We start from the raw sequence: 21,360 nt of genomic DNA on the forward strand, positions 1-21,360 counted from the left end.
GCTTGTCCTGTCCCTGACACCCTGCAAGACCCCTGAGACTAGTGGGGCCTGTGCCTCCCAGCTGGCTGATCCTGGCTTAGAAACTCACAGGAGAGAAGATGGCAGCTCTCACTGAAGACTCCCGTCAAGGCGGTCCCTGGAGGCAGGCCCTCCAAGGAGAGAAGATGGCGGCTCTCACTGGAGACTCTGGGTCAAGGTGGTCCCTGGAGGCAGACCCTCCACTTGCAGGGAAGGGGCAGCTAAGGTCGCTGATCCACCTCTGTTACTTGGAAGCTGAGAGGATCCTGTCCCTGCAGCCCTGCGTCTCCCCTGCAACTCGTGGGGCCCGCGCCTCCCGGGCAGCTGCTCCTGGCTTAGGAACTCACCGGAGAGAAGATGGAGGCTCTCACCGGAGACCCCCTGCATTTTCTTTAGACAGGGACATTTCTGGGTTAAAATTTTTTAGATAGGTGGGCATTCATGCCCCACCACGCGATTCATTCCACCCACAGACACCAAACCCTTACACTATTGCTGATGCCAAGATGTACTTGCAGACAAGAGCCTAGCACGGCTGTCCTCTGAGAGGCTCTGCCAGCACCTGACTAAGACAGATGCAGATACTCACATCCAGGACCCCAGGGACCCAGGAAGACCCCAATGGAAGAGTTAGGGGAAGGGCTGAAGGAGCTGAAGAGGTTTGTAACCCCATAGGAAGAACAACATTATCAATTAACTGGACTACCAGGGCTGTCATGGACTAAATCTCCAACCAAAGAGTATACATGGGCCAGTCCAAGGCTCCTGCTACACTATGTAGCAGAGGACTGCCTCATCTGGCATCAGTGGGAGGTGAGGCAATTGGTCCTGTGGAGGCTTGATGCCCCAGAGAAGGAGGATGCTAGAAGGGTGAGGTGGGAGTGGATAGATAGGTGGGAAGCACTCTCTTAGAGGCAAAGGGAGAAGTATGGGGTGGGGGGATCATAGAGGGGAGACCTGGAAGGGAGATAGCATTTGAAATGCAAACAAACAAAATGATTATTATATATAAAATGAAAGATGCCTTTAAATATTTAAATATAAAGTGCATATTTACTATATGCATGCATATACTTCAAATATATGTATACTTAAATCATATGTGTGTTTTCTCACTGGACATGTGAATATATTGCCAATAACTAGGTAGGTACAGTAGAATATAGAAAGCCCCCCACAAAGGCAACAATTTTACATTGTGTTTACAATTTCTTTAAATTCATCAATGTCAGGCAGTAGAGGGGCACCATTATTTCCTAATTTTACTGTTACCTGAAGAAACAGGTAACTTGTATATGAGTTTTTGAAAAAAGAGAGTAGTGAAAAGAGCATACTCAGCCATAATTTTGTTTTCAACCATATGATAATCCTCTTCATTTAAATTTATTCTCAATTATAAATAGCCATATCCTCTTAGATACCAAGTTTAAATTAAACATATTAATAAAAATAAATGTTTTAAATATAAGTCATGCATTCCAAAGAACCTTTAAAGACATTTTACAGCATTCTAGCTCCATCTGGTTCAACCTCAAGCTTTGCATTTTTAATTTTCTTTCAAATCCTTTCCTCCATAGCAAGTCTTGTCACTCAACTTGCTGTCTGACTTACCATTCTCTACTGCAAACTCCCTATCATGCTGAGCACAATGTCAAGGTGCAGATTCAGTTGGCTTCAGTTCTTCTGGAGTTCACAGCCTGGGAGATGAACAAAATTTGGAATTACAAGGGTATATGATTTAACATAATCAACCAATTTGTACTATAAAAACTCTCTCCCTCTCCCTACCTCCTGCCCTTCTCCCTCCACCTCTTTCCTTTCTTCATTCCTACTCTCTCTCTCTTATTACCTTGAAAGACTTACCTGTAGACCATTTGGCAAACTATGTTACAAGAGTTTAAAAGAAGACCAGGGTAGTGTTTACTTGTCTGCCAAGCAAACTCACCTGATGGAGGAAAGCCTCCGTGGAGGAAGTGAGGAGATCCGCCAGAGGTCTACTGTACTTTTTTACATACCAGGCTCACGGTTTGTGTCAGAAGTTCTGAGAAAAATCCCAGGAGCTTACAAGGAGTAAGTAGTATTACAGGCCTGTAGTCCCACATGCTTAGGAAACTGATGGGGAGAATAAGTAGAAATACTATAGAAATGGAGGCAGTTATAAAATTCCATATATTATCTCAGATTTGTGGATTACAAACAGCTTATTTCATTCAACTTAATATGTTAAAAACACTTTAGTATAGAAAACAAATACCACAAAAATTATAAGAATAGTGTTATACATGTGTACATGTTGGAGTTTCTTTGAATAAACTGAGGATAAAATACTAATTTATCAAAATATAAAATGTCCATTATTTTCCCATACCAAGCCCCCATTTAAGAATTGTTTTTAGAATATTGTATCAATTTAGAATGCATATATTTATAGGCAACTATAATACTTCATTTAGATTCACAAGGTCCTGTAATATGGTAGTGTCTCATGTGAGAATTTGAGATCCATTACTTTAAAAAATTATGACCCTGAAAGTGTCATGTCCCCATGTGTTCTGGAAAACAGAGCTGCTCTAGAAGTAGCCACATAAGGAACTCTCTGCATGACTGCTGCTGATCATCAGGGAAGACTTGCTTATGGAGCCACTAGAAGCAGGCGTTCTATTCAGAGTGATCTGACTTCCTAGAAACTACCCAAATAGCCACTACCCTACCACTAATGAAAATGAGAACTGGAAAGTAGGATTTAACTTCCACCTTCATCAAGTTCATGTTATCATGCTCAAATGCAAATATTATAAATAAAAGGCTAAAAACAAACTACATAAGCTGTCCATGGGAAAAATAAGAGACTTTACAAATGTATGTGCTGTTATTTCTGTTCTTGCACATAACAGAAATTATTATTCACATAAAATTATGATTTTCACATAAATTGTTATATTTATGTGAAAGATACCTGTTAGTAGTAATTTTGTGTAGCCTTTCTGTAGGAACCAGTTGAGTAAAGAAGCTAACTTTCTCAGTTTGCTTTAATTTATGGAGTAATCACCTAAACTGGAGGAACATCTGTATACAGAATGCTAAAGCTATAGTGTTTGAATGAATCAAGTGCAGCATATCACAGGGATGTGGTTTTGATAGCCTTGGTAGTGTGTAGGGTAGGAGTGAGGAGAGACATTCTAAGTCAAATTACAAAGACATGCGGGGGGGGGGGGTTCTTGACCACTAGATATTTATTGTATATAACTTAGATACAAAATAATTTAAATAGAAGTGAATAATTTGTCTAAAGACAGTTTTCCAGGAATGATTTTGGAGAGATAGTATCATTTAATCCTCCTGATTTTCGTGTTTTCTGTCCCAGTCGTTACTTTACAAAAGTTGATTGTCTGCATAAACAGATGTTGTGTTCTCAGTCTCTCAGAATCCATTGCTAAATTTTTTTTACATGGAGAATGGTAAGCAATAGTTGCTCCTCCTCCTGGGTTTCCAATGAAAAATCAAGGAGGTAACTAACATTCAGCCAAACTTGCCTGGAGAAGAAAATGACAGGTATTTACTGGTGAATGGGAGTTCCTCCAAAAGGGGTACACTGGAAAGTTTTTACCTACAGTGATAAAGGCTTCCACAAAGCTTCATAGTTGGGGACCCTTCCTCTAGTCTTCCCAGGTCTATATACTCTAGCTCTTCCCTGAGGCCACCTGTAATATGGGTAGAGTTACAAACAGAAGGTGACATGAATGGCTGGATATTATGGTGACTGTCTTACGACCCTCTTCACCTTCTATAAGGGGATAGGGTAGTGTCAATAGTCAATAAGCCCAATTGAGATGATCTTTTCCACATGGGCACAGCTGAGTGCCTCAAGATGGTGGCTGGTTGGTCTGGGAGGATAGTCCTATCCAAAACATCCTCTTGGCATTTCTGATAGGACCACAGTGAAAAGAGTGAGGCACATTCTCCACGGAGATTCAGAAAGGAGCAATGTTTGCTGCAAGCTTGTATATAGAAAATGGGGATGTTTATTAGTTTTTCCTTCACCTAATTACTCACCTTTGACAAGCGAAGAGAAAGCATATTTTAATTAAACTTCAATTTCCTCTTGTTGAGTGGTGAAAGATGACTATACACTGATGCTATTAGGCTATGATTTGCTTGAATAACAGACATATCAACAGTAACTCCTTTTATACTCTTGTTCTTAATGGGCAGGGAAACCAGATGTTTTACAAAGACACCATTCATGATTGTTAATTTCTGCCATGTTTTATAATTTGAAGTCACTCTATCATTTTGACTCTGTCAGGAAGAACATAGGGAAGTAAGTTCTATAAGAGAACAACAAAAATGGCCACCTTTTCAGTTAAAATTGTGTATTATAGTCTTTTGCATTTTACTATTTTTTTAACACAATTATTTGGAATTTAGAATTTTAGACTAACAGATAGACAAATATTTCAAAGTATTTACTCAGATACATAAAATGTCTGTTGGGCATGTTCAATATTTTGTTTATTTACCAGAAAGACTTCAAATTAAGAAGGGGAGCTAAAGAGACGGCTCCGAGGTGGACATTACACCCTGCTTTGCCACAGGCCCCTTGTTTGTTTCCCAGCATTCAGGTTGAGTGGCCTACAACCACTTGCAATTCTAGCTCCAGGAGGATCTGAGGTCTTTGTCATCAGGAGTCACTGGCTCTCACATCCACCTACCCCTTGTCTCATATACAAAATGAAAAAAGGAACAAAATGAAACACTAAAATTGTTTAATTTTGTCCTTTTTATTTAGTAGACTCTATTATTTAAAAGTTGCAAATAAAAAATTCACACACCAAAATTAACAAGACCCATAATTTAAAGATTTCATTAAACTTCTGTACCATTAGAATAGTCTTTCTGAAGCTGTTGATGTTCACATTGGGTTTTATAGTTTCACTATCAAATATATATATAATATATATGTGTGTGTACATATAAATATATAATGAGTATTAATATGTTTTTAACTAAAATATAGCTATTTCACTTTGTTCCTTCTTCCCTCCCTCCAATTCCTCTTATGTCTAGCCCTATTCTCTCTCCAATTGAATCTTCTTTGATTATAATCATAGAGTGTATATATATATATACATATATATATACACATGCATGCATATATATACATTTTACTATTTATATATATATAAATATATATGCATACATGTGTATATTTGCATACATGTATAAATGCAACCTGGCGAGTGAACTTTTGTTTTTTTGTATATGTTTTCAGAATTGATCGCTTTTTGTATGGGATAAGTACACAGAGAGCTCCTTCTTGGGAGAAGCTAATTCTCCTCTCTTAGCCATCATTATGTGCCTGTAGTTCTTTGTCTAGAAGTGGTACACAATTAGATTCTACCTACCATACTATCAGACATGTTGATATTATGTTCGGGTCTTATTTAGGCAGCCACATTGTTTCTTTATGGATGTAGCTTCCCTGTCATTTCTAGGAGATACAACTCATTGCAGCTATTTCACTCCTGGGCATATATCCAGAGAACTCTACATCCTACTCTAGAAATATTTACACCCCTACACTTATTGTTTCTTTATCCACTATAGCAAGAAATTATTTACCTAGATGTCCATTAATAGATGGGTAGATTATTAAAATGCATTTTCATTCTAGAAGGGGAATATACTGTTGAGAAAAGACTGGAGTCACTAAGTAGGAAGCAAAAAGCAATTTTTTTTGGGTGAACACATACATAGAAAGGTTTTTAATGCATTTGCATTATGTGTTGTGTTTTCAACTTCATTTTAGTAAGAATTCATTTCTTGCTTGCTTACTAGAGTGAGAGGCTCTGACTAGAACTATTCACCTTTGAATTTTTAGTAGGAATGAGTTTTGTTAAATAAACTTGGGCTTACTTCTAATTGTACTGTACTCTTCACTCTAATCCTCTTATCCCTTTATTAAATTTCTGACTCCATATTTAAGATGTTTTGATGCAATTAAAGGATTTTGTCTCTCCAGGGAGGGTGGTCTATTTTTTTGTTTTTAATTTAAGAAAATCCTGCATCAGGCCAGACTTAATTGTATTTTTCTCACCCTTGTGAGTAGATATAAACTAAAGCCCTTGAAAGAAAAGTTACCGCAAGTTTCATTAATGAGTTCAATTCTCAATTGTGGAAGAATGATTAAGCATGATCTCTAAATCTACCTTTTTACCTGAAAAAAAATGAATTGGTTATATAATTTTTCTCCAAAAGTACACTAATCTAAGACCTAAGATTAAAGCCCACAGTGACACAGCTTTTTGGATTTCCACAGCGCTTTCAACTGTGAAAGCATTTCATTTAGCCGAGAAAGGATCAGAGGAAATGGTGATACAAACACTGTTGGTAGGGGTCTTCATAACTTAACACAAGTGTCTGGGTCAATGTGTTAGCTTGACTTTCTTCTTCATGGTTTATCGGGGTTAACCTGATCCTTGAAATAGCAGTATTGAGGAAGGGAGCGTTAGCGTCAGGAGGAATGGCTTAATGCTGTTCCTGGACAGATTTTATCAGCGGTGCCACTGCTTTCCTTTCTTCCTCTTTCCTGTCCATGATGCCTCTGCTGTGCTATAATAAAGCATGAAAACTGTCCTTAATTGTCCTTTGATCTTATTTTTTAAATACTGGTTATATGATAAAATATCAGTTGTTTATTTTTAATAAAGAACACTAGATTTGACAATAAAATTCTGTGTATTTTCTCTTTTTTTCTTTTTCTTTCCTTTTTTTTTTCTTTTGGTTTGTTGAGACAGGGTTTCTCTGTATAGGCCTGGCTGTCCTGGAACTCACTCTGTAGACCAGGCTGGCCTCGAACTCAGAAATCTGCTTCCCTCTGCCTCCCAAGTGCTGGAATTAAAGGTGTGTGCCACCACTGCCATGCTCTGAGGATTTTCTTAATGAATAATATTTTAAGTCTTGTATCTCACCATGTGTGTCTTTTATTTCTTTTAAGCTATTTGCTACTTTTTCTAAGGCATTGAGGGAAAAAACCCATAATTTTAAGCTAGTTCAGTGACAGAAAATATCTTGTGGACGTCACAGGATGGTATCAGAAGTAACTAACTGTTAGGCCTTCTGCAGTGTGGCTGAGTGTATGGAGCCCCAGGCTTTTGGAATGCTAGTGGCTTCTTGTAGGTTTCCTGTGTCAGCCATAATATTTGTTGAACTCTTAAGAAAGAAAGGAACAAACAAATAAGCAACATGTGTCCTAAAGCAAGACAAAAAGAGTTTTCTCATTAGATATTTGTGAATTATATCATTTTATAACTAAAATGAACAGCAAATAGCTATCAAATGATTAGTGATGGGGATGGAGAGATTCTCAGTGGTTAGGAGCACTAGCTACTCTTCCACAGAGCCAAGGCTTGTTTCCCAGCAACCATACAGAAACTCACAACTGTCTCCAACTCCAGGCCAGGGATTCTGGCACCTTTCTTTTGGCCTCCAAGGGAAGATGCATATGTGATGCACATATATAGATGCAGGCAAAATACCTGTACACTTAATGACAAATGAAAATTTAAAAAAAAAATCTATAGAGCTACTAGAAACTTCCATGGTTGTAATTTTTTTTTCATTGAATCCACCAATTTTAATTTCACTTTTACATACTCTTTGACTTCCACTGGCAGACAAAGAGAAAAATGCTTTATGGGCTTTAAATATTATCTCAAATACAAATTGGACAAGGTTTGTGAAATTCTGTCTCCTCAACACTCCAAATTTAGAAGCCAAGTGCACCATGCTCATGGATGGGCATAAGGGTACGATATACAATCCATTCCTCAAAGACATTTGTGGTACCATTCCCAAAGATGGATGTTGGACATGCCTAAGCAATAGGCCATTACAGACTTGTGATTTGGGAAGTAAATGAGAAAACATACAGTAAACATTCATGTTCATATATTAGAATATTTTGGTGTTTAGTAATTTCCTATGATGTTATAAAAGATCATATTTTCAGGGTGTCTTATACAGATTATTCTTAGAAATATTGCCAACCATGGTTATTTTTAAGTACTTGTGAAATGTACTGTAAATTTTATCTTGCTGAAATACTTCCAAACCTTAGTAAATTTTAACAAAACCAACCAACTATTATGATAGTAATATCCATTTCCCTTCACTTCTTCCTAGGATTCTCCCTGGGCAAAAGAGGAAAACCATAGTTCATGCCCTAAATTTCATATTTGTTTTTGTTATTCTGGAAGCAAGTAGGATTTTGAAGAACTACTATTTCTACAATGTCTGTTAGGCTTGAAAAAACTGTCTTTTGCCCAATAGAAAAATCCAGGGCTTTTGTATATCTATAGTGCTTTAGGTTTCTTGGTTATCTTGGCTTTAGTTTATTCCCAGAAGTTTTGCAGCCTGTAGCGAATGTGTAATAAACTCTTCTTTTCTCTTCCAAGCAATTCACACCTTTCCCTAACATTTTTGCTGTCACATTCTTACATAATATGGACTACAGTGGTGATTTCCCTGTACTAGCTTCAGTATAACCCTCAACACAGAGGGAGTTCTGGGGTTGTTGTTGCAGTTTTTTCCCCTCTGGTTCCCTGCTCTATTTGTAGTACTCAGAATGTTCCTGGCATGCTGGGCCCTTGGTAGCTATTTGTTGATGGAGTGATGTATAAGAGCCAAATATTTAGAGAGTACCCCAAATTAATGTCTTTGTTTTATTTACCATACTGTATTTCTTCACTTTATTCATAGTATGCTCATGAAAGTATTTAAAATATCAAGAGAATGCTGATTATACCATATGTAGATCCCACAATGGATTGAATATATGCAAATTTGTTTATTTTAGTAATTTAGACAGTTAAGTAAACTTCCAATTAGTAACTTAACATATATTCATTTTAAATATAAATGTTGATATAATTTCAATAATTAGAGCAGAGACATGTGACACAACTTCACATCCAATTATGATACATTCCTAGCAAACCTAGGGTTTGGTTAGATTTTACTTGGAAAGTTACATACTAGAAATATAAGTAATGTATCACACTTAGTGTGCTAAGGCAATGTTAGGATATTGTCTCTGCACTGACACATGAGAAAAGAACGGCCACAGTTTCCATTTGTAGTCAGCCTTGTATTGGGTACCTGATCTAGCACAGAAGGCGGAGGCTGAGATGGAGAGGACTGGAAGGAGGTGGCAGAATTCCTGCATCTTTGCTTGTAATTTGAAAAAAATACTGATTAAGAAGTCACAGGCAAAATTGTTAAGGATCTTAAAGATTTTACATACAGAATAAAGATATTTATATACTTTTATTTCAACATAAGTTTTAAAAATTCTTAGAAACCTCAACTGTGTTGTAATGAGCGATCTTGTTACTAATGTGTTTCCTTGATCTTTAAGCTTATTGAAAAATGAGTATCATGTTCATTTATTTCACAATGTTTTTGATTTATTGATATGTTAAATAAGGCACTGGAGCTTATATATCTTTACTGTTATACATGGCTCAAAAGGACTGAAAAAAATGCATAGAATAAAGTATTGAAAATGAACCAATGTAATAGTCATGTTGTACTGATCACGTTCAGCGTTCAGCACCACCCTCTTCCTGGTGAACAGTTAAGCAATGCCAGCTCTTGCTATCTGAGCATGAGAGACTCTGCTTCAGGTTTCTGCATGCTTTGTCTCCACAGACCGTGTGAACATTCTCTGGCAGCATTGCATTGTTGCTCAAGGGAGTTGGTAATATGCCAGTTTATTAATGGCACAGTAAGTCATTTAGATGTATATATTTCTCACTCTTTGTAAAAAGCCTTGAGATTTTTAAATGTTAATTGACTTTTCAGAAATCTTATGGCATAAGGTTGTTGCAGCTTAATTATACACTGTGTAGACATCATATTAGGCAAACAAACAAAACAAAACAAAACCAAAAAAACACCCAACCAATTAAAACCCCAAAGCCAACTTTGTACTTTAAGTTAAAGGTTGAATTTTTATGTATCAAATATCTACAGAACTTCATAAGTCATTTTACTTTATATGAATGGGAATGTTATGAAAAAATATTTAATTTAGATTCTGTCTGGAGTGTTTCAAGTTTTTCATTTTACATGTAGTCATTATGATGACCAAATATCCCTCTTGATGTAGAAGAATGGATTTTTGAAATATTCTGTGGATAAGAAGTTGGGAGGTTAACAATAACTTTGATAAGAGTGTATAACAGTCATCTAATTCTTGTTACATTGAAGCATAAATTGTAATCTCTGAAATTGTGAACGATCTCTCATGAATACTATGTGGAAATGGGAGGTGGAGACTTTTTTGTAATTGTAATAAATAAGGTCTTAGTTTACTTCATAGAATTAATATTTTCTTTCTTATCAGGGGACCCTGATCTAATAAGGCTGAACCTTTAGCAAACTAAATAGCATATATGTCTATGTTTTATAGAATTTTTAGAAGAGGACACTAAATAAATAACTAAATAAATAACTTTATGAGTTCTACATTTCACTGGAAATTTTTATGCTATAATGTCAATGTGGACTTTAGAAATTGAGGAGCTACAGGACATTTTTTTTTCAATTGAAGCAAAGGCATTCACTACATTAAAGATAAAATAGTGAACCATATATTATTGAGCAACTCCCTCACAGGGGGATAAAAGGCTGAGATCTATTCCTGTGCAGGCAGGGGACTGAGCATTGTAAAGGCGGAATGAAGGAGAGTCGATGGAAGAGAGCAGACCTGCACTGAAAAAGTTTTGAAGGGTTGGCTAGTGTCAGTGTGATTGAACCAGTGATGTTAGCCATTTGGCAATTAAGTTAGAATCCCACCTTCCTGTGGTGATTAGGGCAGGACCTTGTCCTCCAGAAGAATTAGCTTACAAAGACTCACCTGATTTGTAGCTGCATCATCTCAAAGATTTGGAGGTGAGGAAGATTGTCAACTGTCGGTGCCTGGAAGAATCGAGCTCTCTGAGGGTGGCTGGAGTCATTCTGGCAATATGACTTCACATTGCTGAGAATCTTCTGAAGTTTTGCTGTGTGTTAGGCATAGCTGTTAGGGTTCCACCATTGTCATTGTGCTATATAACACTAGATTTGCAGATTGCCAGTCTTCCAGTCAAACAGAGTATGTCACTAATTCGGCATGGAAACATGTGAGATATTCTTTCCTGAGTTGTAACTATTTTATCGTTTTGTGCTTGCTTTGCCTGGGAGACAGTGCTGTATGCTGTATGTGTGCTTCCATTGAAAGTTTAAGAAAATTCAATACTGCATACACTGGAAAGCCTCCTGTGATCATGCTCGCATCTCCACCCTGCAGCAGCTCCTGTGCCCAGGCTGTGGTTTGGTTTCATAACTAGGTTCTCCTTCTTGCCCTGGAGCATTGATCAAACTCACAATGGTGCATTCATGATGTAGGTGTGCCATGTTTAGCAGGTTTACCTTATTCTGGCTGACCTGAGATGTGGGTAGGTTTTTGTTGTTGTTGCTTTTGTTTCTTTTGTCTTGAAGATTCTAATTTTTATTCTCAACAATATTATCAAGTCAACACAGTCCCTGCTGTGTTTCACCAAACAAGATAGTTAGCATTTCAGTAATTTGAGTAATCAACCAATGAGGTTTGCTTCTTCTGTATATGATAGTAATACATCACTAGGCCATGAGAAGGCAGTATCATGAAATAGCAGTAGCTTTATTCAGAGTGATCTAGTTGACTTTTCTGCATGTGCTACTCAGGGAGAATGAAAAGCAGGAAACATTACTGCATTTGTGTGATCAGAAAGGCACTAGGACCAGTCCTTATTGACCTTTTTTTTTTTTTTTGTATTAGATGGTGACTTAATCTCTGATTTCAGAATTTAAATATAAGGTCTCAGTGTAGGGGAATGCCAGGGCCAGAAAGTGGGAGAGGGCGGGGTGGCAGGCATGGGGAGGGGGGAGGCAACAGGGGTTTGTTTTTGGTTTTTTTTTTTTTGTTTTTTGGAGGGGAAACTGGGAATGGAGAAATTCGCATGTAAATAAAGAAAATATCTAAAATAAAAAAAAATAAATATAAGGTCTCTGTAGATATGTCTATGGCTTCTTGGGTGCATTTGTTTTCATCCACAGTATTCCTTTCTAGTTTTAGCTTGAGGTCCACTGCCTGTTGGTGGTCTTATTCAGTCATTTTATCAATTCTGAGAGCACAGCTAAGAGCTGAGGATTCAGTTAAAGAAAGATGTCAATTTCTGTCTGGATGTGAGGGCTGGAGAGGATTGGGGAGTAGACCCTCCAGAGACAGCCTGAAAGTCATAAAAAGGTAAGAGGCTTCTTATATTGAAGCATTCACAACCAGGCCCTGGACTCAGGGAGGGAGATGTTAAAGATAATTGGTCAGCTTGAGGATTTCTATACTCTTTCTGTGTTAAAGATAATCTAGGAATTTCATGAGGTTTGACATCACTTTAGGCAGTAGGCTGAGACCCTCCCCACTCTCGGGAAATGCTCATCTCAGCGGTGGATTAGCATGGACCATGGCATCCCACAAGTCAGGTGGACTGTCCTGAGGATGCTCTGGTCAGCACAGTGGCTGGAAGGAAGAGAAAGGCAGGGCATGAGGGTCAGTTTAAAAATAAACTCCAGTAAGAAAGTAAGAGCTGTATGGAAATGCTTGACAGAGGAGAAGTACCCACCTAACTTGGCTTGGTGGGTAAAGTGCAGAAAGGAGCAGTTCTTTACCCAGTGGGGCCTTCATCTTTTAGCCTATCTTAATTGCCTCTGCCTGAAGGCATTAGTGTATGGCCTTGATTAGTGTAGGGCACCTAATAGTATGCTGTCAACACCCTTGTAAACAGTAGTTTTCATGTTTTTTTTTTTTAAAGTTATCTCTGAGGTTTGGAGAGAGCATGATGATAATGGTATTGCAAAAACCTGTCCGTGTGATAAGAGAAATTATTTAAGTTGCAAAATTCTCTACTTCATCCTTTTACCTCACTTTCTCTAGAAAGTCCCATTCCCCAGTGGCATCCCTACAAAATGGTTTGTTCTGAAGGTGTATTAGAAAACAGATGCTGAATAATAAAAATCCCAAGAATCTAAAAAGTGTTTTAAATCAATCAATTTTAAAAGGTTTCTCAAGTTTCAGAACATTAGAGTGAATAAGACTATTGACCATTTGATACCACCATATTGCTCACAAGTATGAATATGACATGTACTGGAAAGTATTCCTTATGTTCTTGAATCCCATTTGATTTGCCTTAGAAATACCTTGCTCATGAAGTCAATACAGTAAAATAAAATATAACACATGAGTGAATGGACACATGCTTTTTCTTGGCACTCAGATTTTTATAGCTAGAAACACACACACACACACACACACACACACACACACACACACACATTTCATGTATTTTTGTCTTTTCTGATATACGTTTTGAACCTGTAATGGTTTATAAATATTTCTCAAAGGCTCATACACCAAATGCTTGATGGACAGCTATGACACTCCTGCATGGAAGCAGTGCCTAGTGGAGGAAGCTGGGCTGTTAGGATTGTGGTTTTGAAAGGCACAGGGACCCCTGCCTGGTCTCTTTTGTCCACTTCCTGGCTGCCATGGGAATGGGAACAAGATGTTAGAATGGATAGGAGTCTTGAAGAGAGATGGTGAGAAGAAACCTATGTAAGGAAGAAAACAAAACTGACTATCTTAAAGGGATACACACCCACAGGACTGGGATCTATGGTATTTTAATTTTTTCTTACTTCATCAGCTCACATCTTCTTCCTTTACTATGGTACTGATACCAGAATGTCTACTCTGTGCATTTCTAAGCTTAGATGGCCAATAAATTTACATACCATAGAATTGTCAGCCTATACTTATTAATTTATAGGAGGCTGGATGAAAAAAAATGTGTATATCACAAGCTCTGTTAAATACAAGTTTATGGAGCAAACTGATTTTAGACGTGCCTGTCTACTACTGTGCCATGTAGAATGTTCTACAAGTTTTTGATATGTACTTTATGGAAAGTCCCATATTAACTCTCTTTGAGGGATTATTGTTCCCCTGAATGTAAAAGCTTTTATCTATAATTGGAATGTGGCTCATCTAAATTACCAAAATAATTTGCTTTACTTAAGATTAAGTGATTATTATTGTTCATGGTATTTCAAGTATGTCTCCCCCAGTTCCATCTAGGTTAATTCCTTATCAAAAATTCATAGAGATTTTGTGTTCTTCATGTTTCCCTTGGCTTTAATATATCACACTGAATTCAAGTTCAGTTGATGGAATACACCACAAAGGGATTTGAAAGAGAAACCGTCTCCTCTATTGTCTAGGAAGGATGAACGAATGTATGAAATGATATTCTTGAAGAACTGTAGCTATATCCCAAGCAATAGCAGATGTTTTTGAAGGTACTAAATTGTTTTCTTCTATAAGTAGCTGTTATAATTGAAGATAGTTTTAACAGTGTTTCAAATTATTTGCTTTGTAAGTGATTAATACTAAATGTTTGGCTCTGTAGCAAAAACCTAGGATTTTGAAGTTGGAAAGGTTTGTCTTACTTGAGCATGATGGGAAAATTTCATCTTTACTAGATGAGATTGTAGATCGGGGCTAATTCTACTAACCGCAGTCAAATCTTTGGCATTTCTAAAAGACAAGGGAAACCTTTGAATGTTTAACTGGAAGACTAACATGACGAGACCTGTGGGTTTGTGGAAGGTTGCTTTTCATTGCCAGTTGTTTTGGAGAAGCCAAAGAGGATAAATCTATTGAGAAATGCCTATTGTTTAATTATGGTTATGTTTCATTTTGTAACACAGTGATCTAAGCAGTGATGAAAATAATTCCTTTGTTCCTATTCCTTCACACAGTTTCAACGTGAAGTCTTTCTGCACAGTTATGGACATCAGTGCTTCCAAATCAGAGGGGCTTCCTTTTAGCATCAGCATTTGAAGATAGACTTTCAGTGTAGTTTTGCTCTGACAGCGTCATGTGAAATATGAGGAACAACTGTAACCAACACAAGTCAAAGTACACACACATGATAGCAGTGAGAAGTCTGACTTGGACATTTCCAAGCTTGCTTGACATTTATTTGTTTGGAATGAATTTTTTCACTGAGGCCTAGTATTGGAAAATATAGTTTAATTTAGCTGTGTTTTTTGAGTTATGTACTTTTATGTTTCTGAGTGTATGCCTGTATGTATGTATATATGTATGTATGTATGTATGTATGTATGTATGTATGTGTATATGTATGTATGTGTATCACATACATTTCGCTTTTCTGTGGAGGCCGGAAGAGAGCATCCAGTCCCTCGGAACTGTCGTTACAGATAATTGTGAGCCACTGTTATCTTGTGGGTGTGGGAACCAAATCCAGGTCTTCTGCAAGAGTAGCTTAGCGTCCTAACTTCTGAGCCATCGATCTACTTCCTGCCTTTGTACATTTTAATCATAGGTGATACATGATGCTGTACCAAAGAACTCTCTTGTGAGAGACAAGTTCATATTGTTATCTGTAAAATTCCCTCACTGCTATTTAATATTGAATACTTTTAGATTGAGGTGAATGCTGCTTAAGTAGTTTTAGAACACAGAAACATAAATGGCAGGCTTTTATAGGATGAGCTCTTATGTGTGTATAAAAGTCTTTCCAAGGCTGTGTACTTCGCCATGTGTTGTGTGCGCTTTTACTCTGGGTTCTGCATATATTCTGCATTGCGTTTCAGCATTCAACAAAGTCATGCCTCTGTGGTTACTGCTAGTCTTTGTTTTATTTCCTTGCACTAACTAAGTACACGTTCTTGATGATTTATTTTGTATTATGTTGGATTTTGATCTTGATGTTGCTGTCAGGTGGGCTATCAATATGAGATTGTAACATTTGTGTTTAATTCCACCTGTGTGGTCCTGGCAATATAAGTATTCATTTGCAGCAGAACTATGCCTTTGGCTGTGTTGTTGATTCAGATTTTTCATGCATATGTGTCTAGTAGTTCATCCTTAAACAACTCGATGCTCATTTGCTGAATTGTTTCCAAAGTAGCCAAGTGAGAAACATGTAGCTACAATTCTGTAGATGATATTGCTAGCCTAGTAGAAGTCATTATAAGCTATGACTGTTTCATGGGCATTTCCCCATGTCATGTGTATGTGTCTATTTTCTTAAGTGTACATAGGCATACAGTATGCAAGTACATCTGAGTGCACATCATGCATGTGGAAGCCAGAGAACAATGTTGGGTGCTTGTAGTCATAGATTTTTTTTTATTTAACAGTTTCTCACATTGGCCTGGATCTAGCCAAATAGGCTATACTAACAGATCAGAAGACCCTAAGGGTCCGCCTATCTCTGCCTGGCCAATGCTAAGATTACAAGTATGTGTCAATATACCTGGTGTCTTAGTCAGGGTTTCTATTCCTGCACAAACATCATGACCAAGAGGCAAGTTGGGGAGGAAAGGGTTTATTCAGCTTACATTTCCATGTTGCTGTTCATTATCAAAGGAAGTCAGGACTGGAACTCAAGCAGGTCAGGAAGCAGGAGCTGATGCAGAGGCCATAGAGGGATGTTCCTTACTGGCTTGCTTCTCCTGGCTTGCTCAGCTTGCTTTCTTATAGAACCCAAGACTACCAGCTCAGAGATGGTACCAACCACAAGGGGCCCTCCTCCCCTTGATCACTAATTGAGAAAATGCCCAAAGCTGGATCTCACAGAGGCACTTCCCCAGCTGAAGCTCCCTTCTCTGTGATAACTCCAGCCTGTGTCAAGTTGACACACAAAAGCAGCCAGTACACCTGGATTGATTTGTTTTAATTTTCATTATATTTGTATTCTGCTTCCACATATGCCTGTGTGAGGGTGTCAGATTCCCCTGAAATAGGAGCTACAGACAGTTGTGAACTGCCATGTGGGTGCTGGGGTTTGAACCTGGGTCCTTTGGAAAGCATTCAGTGTTCTCAATCACGGAGTCATCTCTCCAGCCCAGGATTTTTTTTTTTTTAAAAAAAAAGTTTATTTTTTTAGAAAAATTTTGTGTGTTGCGTGGGAGGCAGGAATTTTTTTAGCTAAAATTTTTGGACTTAAACTTAGATCAAAGCATCTCTTTGGCTATTTTCCCTGTCACCCACTTATTTATTTATCTTTTTGAATGTTGAATGAGAACAGATGCAGTGACTCTCTGTCCTTAACTTAGTTCTATGATTTCTTTTTTTTTTTAACTGGACATTTTATTTATTTATATTTCAAATATTATCCCATTTCCTGATTTCTACCCCCCAGAAATCCCCTATCCCATTCTCCCTCCTCCTGATTCTATGAGGATGTGCCCTCTCCCACTCACCTCCACCCTCCTCCCTGCCCTTGCATTCCCCTACACTGGGGCATTGAGCCTTCCTAGGACCAAGGGCCTCTTCTGCCATTGATGCCTGACAAGGCCATCCTCTGCTACATATACAGCTAGAGCCCTGGGTCCCTCCATGTGTACCCCTTTGTTGGTGGATTAGACCCTGGGATCTCTGGTTGGTTGATATTGATGTTCTTCCTTTGGGGTTTTGCAAACCCCTTCAGCTCCTTCAGTCCTTTCTCTAACTTCTCCATTAGTTCCCCCAAGCTCAGTCCAATGGTTGGCTGTAAGCATCTACCTCTGTATTTGTAAGGCTTTGACAGGGCCTCTCAGGACACAGCGATATCAGACTCCTTTCATCATGTACTTCTTAACATCCACAATAGTGGATGGGTTTGAGGACTGTATATGGGATGGATCCCCAGGTGGGGCAGTCTCTGGATGGCCTTTCCTTCAGTCTCTGCTCTACACTTTGTCTCCTTATTTGCTCCCATGAGTATTTTGTCACCCCTTCTAAAAAAGACTGAAGCACCCACACTTTGGTCTTCCTTCTTGAGTGTCATCTGGTTTGTGAACTGTATCTTGGGCATTCTGAGCTGTTGGGCTAATATCCACTTTTCGATGAGAGCATACCTTGTGTGTTCTTTTGTGATTGGGTTACCTCACTCAGGATGGTATTTTTAGTTCCATCCATATGCCTAAGAATTTCATGAAGTCATTGTTTTTAATAGCTGAGTAGTACTCCACTGTGTAAATGTATCTCATTTTCTGTATCCATTCCTCTGTTGAAGTACATCTGGGTTCCATGAACCCATACACCTTTCCAGCTTCTGGCTATTATAAATAAGTCGGCTGTGAACATAGTGGAGCATATGTCCTTGTTATATGTTAGAGCATCTTTTGGGTATATGCTCTGGAATGGTATAGCTGAATTCTCAGATTTCCTCTCCCCTCCCCCTGCTTACCAACCCACTCTTTCCTTCTTCCTGCCCTGGGCATTCTCCTACACTGGGGCATAGAACCTTCACAGGACCAAGGGCCTCTCCTCCCATTGATGACTGACTAGGCCATCCTCTGCTATACATATGCTGCTGGAGCCATGAGTCCCAGCATGTGTACTCTTTGGTTGATGGTTTAGTCCCTGAGAGCTCTGAGGGTACTAGTTAGTTCATATTGTTGTTCCTCCTAAGGGGCTGCAAACACTTCAGCTCCTTAGGTCCTTGCTCTAGCTCCTTCATTGGAGACCCTGTGCTCAGCCCAATGGATGGTTGTGAGCCTCTATTTCTGTATAAATCTAGCAGTGTCAGAGCCTCTCAGGAGACAGCTATATCAGGCTCTTGTCAGCCAACACTTGCTGACATCCAAAATAGTGTCTGGATTTGATGATTGAATATGGAAGGATTTTCAGGTAGAGCAGTCCTGGATTGTCCTTCTTTTAGTCTCTGCTCCATAGTTTGTCTCTGAAACTCCTTAGATGGGTATATTGTTCTCCCTTCTAAAAAGGAATGAAGCATCCACACTTTGGTCTTCCTTCTTCTTGAGTTTCTTGTGGTTTGTGGATTGTATTTTGGGTATTTTGAGCTTCTGGGCTAATATCCACTCATCAGAGAGTACATGCCATGTGTTTTTTTTTTTTTGTGTGATTGGGTTACCTCACTCAAGATGATATTCTCCAGATCCATGCATTTCCCCAAGAATTTCATAAATTCATTGTTTTTAATAGCTGAGTAATACTCCATTGTGTAGATATACCACATTTTCTGTATCCATTCCTCTGTTGAGTGACATTTGGGTTGTTTCCAGTTTCTGGCTATTATAAATAAATAAGACTGCTATGAACATAGTGTCACATAGTGCTTACATGTTGGAACATCTTCTGGGTATATGCCCAGAAGTGGTATAGCTGGGTCCTCTGGTAGTACTATGCCCAATTTCCTGAGGAACCGCCAAACTGATTTCCAGAATGCTTGTATCAGTTTGCAAACCAACCAGCAATGAAGGAGTGTTCCTCTTTCTCCACAACCTCTCCAGCATCTGCTGTCACCTGAGTTTTTGATCTTAGCTATTCTGACTGGTGTAAGATGGAATCTCAGGGTTGTTTTAATATGCATTCCCCTAATGACTGAAGATGTTGAACATTTCTTTAGGTGCTTCTCAGCCATTTGGTATTCCCCAGTTGAGAATTCCTTGTTTAGCTCTGTACCCCATTTTTAAATAGAGTTATTTGATTCTCTGGAGTCTAACTTCTTGAGTTCTTTGTATATATTGGATATTAGCCCTCTATGGGATATAGTATTGGTAAAGATCTTTTCCCAATCTGTTGGTTTTTGTTTTGTTCTATTAACAGTGTCCTTTGCCTTACAGAAGCTTTGTAGTTTTATGAAGTCCCATTTGTCAATTCTTGATCTTAGAGCATGAGCTATTGGTGTTCTGTTCAGGAAAATTTCCCCTGTTCCCATGGGCTCCAGGGTCTTCACCACTTTCTTTTCTATTAGTTTCAGTGTATCTGGTTTTATGTGGATGTCCTTGATCCACTTGGACTTGAGCTTTGTACAAGGAAATAGGAATGGATCCATTTGCATTCTTCTACATGCTAGCCACCAGTTGAGCCAGCACCATTTGTTGAAAATGCTGTCTTTTTTTCCACTGGATGGTTTTAGCTCCTTTGTCAAAGATCAAGTGACCATAAGTGTGTGGGTTTTTTCATTTCTGGGTCTTCAATTCTGTTCCATTGATCCACCTGCCTGTCACTCTACCAATACCATGCAGTTTTTATCATAATTGCTATGTAGTATAGCTTAAAGTCTGGGATGGTGAGTCCACCAGAGGTTCTTTTATTGTTGAGAATAGTTTTCCCTATCCTAGGTTTTTGTTATTCCAGATGAATTTGCAAATTGCTCTTTCCAAGTCTGTGAAGAATTGAGTTGGAATTTTGATAGGTATTGCATTGAGTGTGTAGATTGCTTTCAGCAAGATGGTGATTTTTACTATATTAATCCTGCCAATCCATGAGCATGGGAGATCTTTCCAACTTCTGAGATCTTTTTTGATTTCTGTCTTCAGAGAGTTGAAGTTCTTGTCAAACATCTTTATTTGCTTTGTTAGAGTCACACCAAGGTATTTTATATTATTTGTCTATTGTGAAGGGTGTTTTTTCCATAATTTCTTTCTCATCCTGTTTATCCTGTAGAGGAAGGCCACTGATTTGCTTGAGTTCATTTTATATCCAGCTACTTTGCTGAAGTTGTTTATCAGGTCTAGAACTTCTCTGGTGGAATTTTTGGGGTCACTTAAGTATACTATCATATCTGTGATCATAGTGATATTTTGACTTCTTCCTTTCCAATGCATATCCCTTTGATCTCCTTTTGTTGTCCAATTGCTCTGGCTAAGACTTTGAGTACTATATTGAATAGGTAGGGAGAGAGTGGGCACCCTTTTCTAGTCCCTGATTTTAGTGGGATTGCTTCAAGTTCTTCTCCATTTAGTTTGATGTTGGCTACTGGTTTGCTCTATATTGCTTTCACTAGTTTAGGTATGGGCCTTAACTTCCTGAACTTTCCAACACTTTTATCATGAAGGGATGTTGGATTTTATCAAATGCTTTCTCAGCATCTAATGAGATGATCATATGATTTTTTTTTCTTTGAGTTTGTTTATGTAGTGGGTTACATTGATGGATTTCCGTATATTGAACCATCCCTGCATCCCTGGGATGAATCCTACTTGATCATGAAGGATGATCATTTTGATGTGTTCTTTGACTCAGTTTGCAAGAATTTTATTAAGTATTTTTGCATTGATATTCATAAGGGAAATTGGTCTGAAGTTCTCTTTCCTTGTTAGGTCTTTACGTGGTTTAGGTATCAGGGTAATTTTGGCTTCATAGAACGAATTGGGTACAGTACCTTCTGTTTCTATTTTGTGGAATAGTTTGAGGAGTATTCATATTATGTGTCCTTT

General features: G+C 38.2%; 1 protein-coding gene and 1 long non-coding RNA gene across 2 annotated transcripts in view; one reads left to right on the top strand and one right to left on the bottom strand.

Annotated features, from left to right (window-relative positions):
* Positions 1–2,007, bottom strand: part of LOC116079715 — an 8,212-nt gene extending 6,205 nt beyond the window's left edge. The window contains exon 1 of the long non-coding RNA XR_004114135.1: positions 1,630–2,007. This is a non-coding gene — a long non-coding RNA (uncharacterized LOC116079715). The remainder of the gene's footprint in view (positions 1–1,629) is intronic.
* Crppa (CDP-L-ribitol pyrophosphorylase A) overlaps positions 1–21,360 on the top strand; it is a 288,105-nt gene that overhangs the window by 170,716 nt on the left and 96,029 nt on the right. The gene's annotated exons all lie outside the window — the stretch shown is intronic.

This window comes from Mastomys coucha, unplaced genomic scaffold (genome assembly GCF_008632895.1).
Source record: "Mastomys coucha isolate ucsf_1 unplaced genomic scaffold, UCSF_Mcou_1 pScaffold6, whole genome shotgun sequence".
Lineage (NCBI taxonomy): Eukaryota > Metazoa > Chordata > Mammalia > Rodentia > Muridae > Mastomys > Mastomys coucha.